At 46.2% G+C, this 5455-nt stretch overlaps 1 non-coding gene across 1 annotated transcript; it reads right to left on the bottom strand.

The window, feature by feature from the left end:
* Positions 1-483: 483 nt before the first annotated feature.
* Positions 484-565, bottom strand: trnas-gcu (transfer RNA serine (anticodon GCU)). Its single transcript has one exon. It is a non-coding gene; the product is annotated as a tRNA-Ser (tRNA).
* Positions 566-5455: the final 4890 nt, after the last annotated feature.

Below are 5455 nucleotides of genomic sequence, written 5' to 3'. Positions count from 1 at the left end.
GGGCGCGCCTGTATCCTGACGTTGTGCCCTCTTGACCTGTACTCTCCCACCATGGGAATCACCCTTTCACACATCTACTCTCTAGTCATTTCAACACTCGAATAGTTTCAATGAGAACCCCCTCTCAGCCTTCTGAATTCCAGCGAGTACAGTCCCAGAGCCATCAAATATCTTTGTGAACGTCCTCTAGACTCTCTCCAATGCTGGCACGTGTTTTCTCAGATGAAGGACCCAGCACTGTTCACAATACTCAAGGTGAGGCCTCAGCCGTGATGAAATGGCGGAGAAACATCAATGAAAAAATAACCTAATTCTGTCCCTATATCTTGTGGCATTTAAGCCAAATTTGGTGATAAATTAATGCTGAATATTGCTTGTCATGATTCACATAGCAAACCATCCGGCGTCCCTGTGACAAAATTTGGAAGCTAGAATGCCATAAACTGACAGTTTCAAAGGTGGTTCCCCCCGATTAACGTTTCACGACGAGGATGGGATTCGAACCCACGCGTGCAGAGCACAATGGATTAGCAGTCCATCGCCTTAACCTCTCGGCCACCTCGTCTGCTCCCCTCCCTCTTGTGTTCCGAACTTCTGATTTTTTCCACAGCACTTAAAACTTCTGCTTAAGCTCCGCACATTTCTGTTCAGATTCTCTGCCGAATTGCTTTGCTCGCCGTGTTTACCAGAATTCACGGACCTGGATAAGGGCAGTTTAGAGAGATTTGTTCCAACCACACGAAACATGGAAATAGGTATTTTATGCATTTAGGGGCTGTGGACGTGCTGTGTAACGCGGAAAATCTATGAATGTTTTGAGTTGTAAAATGAGATAAATTTATGTTGAATTAAATAAAATGTCAATAGCTTTGTTCCCATGTTGCTCGATTTCAAGTAAACAGATATTATAGGAATTTGCCATCTGGTTCGAGAATGACGATTTTCCGGGTATCGGGCAAATGCAATAACCCGATAACTACCACATTACAGGCACGCTGAAGGGCAAGTCAGGCTGTGCGCAGCCGCAGATCCGAACACCCTAACGCTTACCCGACACAAACACATGGCTGTTCGGTTCCGGAATACCAGACTAACGGCGGAAGTATCTAAAGGAGTTCGCGTTCACTCTATCAATAGTGTATCGAAAGTGGAGGACCATTGTCACTGATTCCAATCGCAGAATATAACGCCGCTGCAAAAGACAGTGTCATGTGCCTTTGAGAATTCCCTTCTGTGTGACAGAAGCGGAATATTGAACAGCCCAAAGCAGGAATGCATGGAGAGATATTGACACAACAATGGTCGAATGTTCACCTGGGATGAAATCACTGCTTGCGAGTACTTTTAGCTCGGTCAGGAAATCATTTTACAGGTGGAAACTCCTTGCAGCATTCCGTATGTTCCCCATTTTCCCCCTTGGCCTTTCTCACAGAATACGGCCGTGTGGCCTAATGGGTAAGGCGTCTGACTTCGGTCCTTCATTGGTGGAAGTCATCAGAAGATTGCGGTTCGAGTCCTGCCAGGTCATTTTAACAAACGGGCGGATTCGGTTCCATTCTGTCTTTCCCTCTCTGCAGCAGGGCTATCTCAGTTCCGCGTGGGGATTAGTAAGAGTGCCCCACCCTCGGAGGAAACGTTGTGCACAGCATCTAAGATTATGTGTAGTATTTCTGCAGACACTTTAACAAACAATTGGTTGGAGTTTCTCAGACATTCAGGAGGAGCTGCTGCTGGGAAGGTGAAGTTTATTTCACTTCCAGCTGTGTCTCCGAGCACACCTTATCGGCAAGAATTCACCACCCAGCACTGACAGTACATTCTCTTGTCTCCAACCCTCTTCTTCTCCTCTTCTTCGACACAATGCGCTGGTTCTCTGCCTGCTCTGGGTTATCCTCATCATTAATTCCCAACTAGACATCAACCGCCTCAACATCAGGAATACTCACTTCTCCTCGCACCTTACCCTCACTGAATGCACTGCCCTCCCAAATCTCAACCCCATCCCCAAACTTACCATCAATCCAGCAGACAAAGTGCTGCTGTTGTGGAGTGGCGGACTGATCTCTACCTTGCTGAGACAATGCGTTAACTCTCATACCTACACTTTGAATAATCCCGACTCCGGACGATCGGAGAACTGTCTCCGACATTTTCATTAGCAGCATCAACTCTGGTGAACCTCTATTCACTGTTGAAAACTCATGGTTCCATTGCCCTGAACTGCTCGGTTCTACCTCCTACTCGATTCACAAGTCTGAATGTCCTGATAGGCCTATTGACTCGGCTTGCTCCTACCCCACTGATACTGTGATCTCATAGGTCCAATCCAGTCTATGCCCATGCTTCAGTCCCTTCCCACATGCATTCGTGAACCTTCCCGTGCTCTTGATCAACTCACTGACCTTCAGTTCCCCGGCCCTGACTGTCTCATTTACTCCATTGATGTCCCGTTCTCCATCAAAAGGGCCTTAAAACTCTCTACAGTTCTCAAGGAAAGAATCACCCCAGTTCCCCTCCACCTTACCATCCTCCGTCTGGAAGAACCAGTCCTCACCAGAACAGTTTCTCCTTCGGTTCCTCCCACTTACTCCAAATTCAATGAGTAGCCGTGGACACTCGCATGAGTCACAGATATGTCTCTCTTTTTGTTACCCAAGTAAAACAATCCATGTAACAAACCTTCCCCGGTAACGCACACCAACGCTTCCACCGCTACGTCGATGAAAGTATTCTGCCGCTTCATGAGCTCCACAATTTCATCCACTTTGCCTCCAACTTCCACCCTGCCCTGAAGCGTCTCACTCAATGCAAGCAAAACAAAGGAAAGAGACACCAGAGGTCCATGAGCCTCTGAGTCCTCATCAGAGGATCAGAGAGGGAGAGCAACTTTACATTCCTGGGTGTTACTATTTCAGTGGATCGGCCCTGTACCCGTGACAAGTGCAATTGTGAAGAAAGCACGGCCGCGCCTCTCGTTTCTTCGGAGTCTGCAGAGATCGGTCTGACATCTAGAACCTTGACAATCTCTGTGTATGTGTGACACAGAGTGCATCGACTGGCTGCCTCAAGGCCCGGTATGGGAACATCAATGTCATTGAACGCAAGTTTCTGCAGAATGAGACGAGTTCGGCTCAGTACATGTCCGGTAAAGCTCTCCCACTATTGAACACATCGCTCTCTGAGGAATTTGCCAATGTTTATTTGGTGGGCGGTGGGCGCTAATGCTTTTTGCTGAAACGTTTGGGGGCGGGGAGGTTGATGCCTTTGCTGTTGCTTGTGCTGCTTTATTATTCACCTTAACCCCCATGTCCCTGCCTTCTGCCCGTGACCTTTGACACCCTGACTGAGCATAAACCTATCAACTTTTGCTTTATGAAAACCCAATTGATCCGCCTTTACAGCCGTCCATAGGAATGATTTCGCTACATTCAGCAGTCTGATCGCAGAATTCTTTCCTCATCGTTCTTCTAAAGGGGCGCCCTTGTATTCTGAGGCAGTGCCGTCTGGTCCTAGACTCCACCGACGAGGCGAATTATTCCCACCACATCCACACTCTCGGCGTCTTTCAATATTCGATAGCTGCCAATAAAATTCACCCTCATTAATCAAACGCTTCTCACACGTAAACACTCTTCAATGGTGACGGGAGAGGTTTGGCAAAGGAAGTGAAGACATTGCTGAGCTTCTGGACAGGATATTTGTATTTTCCCTGGCCACGGAAGTAGAACTAGACGATAAGAACATGGCAAATGTTATTCGTTTGTTGAAGCAAGATAATAGGGATACTCGTTGGAAGTATAGACCAGTGAGTTTTTCATCAGTAGTGGGTAAACTATTGTAGAGGATTATTGAAGATGGAATTAATGAGTACTTGGAGAAACGTAGTCTGGCTACGGATAGACAACATGGCTCTTTGAGAGGTAAGTTGTCCTATATGAGCCAGATTGAATTATTTGTAAAAGTGAAAATAAAACAAACAGAAGAAACTGAACAGTCGATACAGGTGTATTAATTCAGAGAGTCAGGGGGCATGGGATATAGGTAATCCTGCGTTGAATCAGAATTGGCTTCCTAACAGAAGGCAGGTGATGTAGTAGATAGAATGAATACTGGCTGGAAGACAGCGGACAGCAGCGTCCCGCTAGGAGGGTGGAAATTTTGGGACATTTTACAACTGTCGGACTCTGCAGTTACAGTGTTCCGAGAAATAGGGCTGAGGGAAATAATCGATTTAATGTGAACACCCAGCAGCAGCTGGATAATTAATGGAATTAGGGCTGATGACATAAGCAAAACGCTGAGCTATTGACTATACCGCCACGTTATCTAAACTGACCTGTCATTTACATATTACAGAGCAGATGCTACAATGACAAAACAATCTTTTCCAATGGAGACCTACAACTTAAAACCAGCAATTAAAAGTGTTCAGAGCAGCTTCTGGTGCTCATTAAAGTAACCAGCTTTCCAAAATGACAATTCCGAATTCCCAATACCTCTGAATCGTGGTTTTATCGTATCGGGTGTAGATACGCTCATATTTCGATCCATTTAATCCTGAATCCACATGGCCGGTGTGAAATCCGTGTCTCATTCTGAAATTAATAACAAACGAAACATACAAAACTACACAAACTAAAAACACAGCGAGGGCAAAGCAAACACCAGCGCACACACTTGTCTTCCATCTCCCCCCCCCCCCCCCCGATCCTCATCACATTATAAAGGGGTTGTATTGAGAGTATCCTGAGCAGCTGCATCACTGCCTGGTTCGGAAATTGCACCATCTCGGATCGCAAGACCCTGCAGCGGATAGAGAGGTCAGCTGAGAAGATCATCGGGGTCTCTCTTCCCGCCATCACGGACATTTACACTACACGCTGCATCCGCAAAAGAAACAGCATTATGAAGTACCCCATGTTCCCCCCATACAATCTCTTCTCCTTCCTGCCATCTGGGAAAAGGCGCCGAAGCTTTCGAGCTCTCACGACCAGACTATGTAACAGTTTCTTCCCCCAAGCTATCAGACTCCTCAGTACCCAGAGCCTGGACTGACACCTTGCCTTATTGTCCTGTTTATTATTTATTGTAATGCCAGCACTGTTTTTGTGCAATTTATGCAGTCCTGTAGTGCAGTGTAGCTTTCTCCGTGTTGTTTTTTATTCACGTAGTTCAGTCTAGTTTTTGTACTGTGTCATATAACACCATGGTCCTGAAAAACGTTATCTCATTTTTACTATGTACTCTACCAGCAGTTATGGTTGAAATGACAATATAAGTGACTCGACGACTTAATTTTCAAAATATCGCAGAAAATGACAATAAACAGCAGGTGCAGGCGCAGGCCATTCGGCCTTTCTAGCCAGCACTACCATTCACTGTGATCATGGCTGATCATACACAATCAATACCCCTTTCCTGCCCTCTCCCCATATCCCTTGACCCCACTATCCAT

The sequence above is a fragment of the Hemitrygon akajei genome, unplaced genomic scaffold, assembly GCF_048418815.1.
Source record: "Hemitrygon akajei unplaced genomic scaffold, sHemAka1.3 Scf000173, whole genome shotgun sequence".
Classification (NCBI taxonomy): Eukaryota; Metazoa; Chordata; class Chondrichthyes; order Myliobatiformes; family Dasyatidae; genus Hemitrygon; species Hemitrygon akajei.
This window is presented reverse-complemented; position numbering and strand designations above follow the sequence as displayed.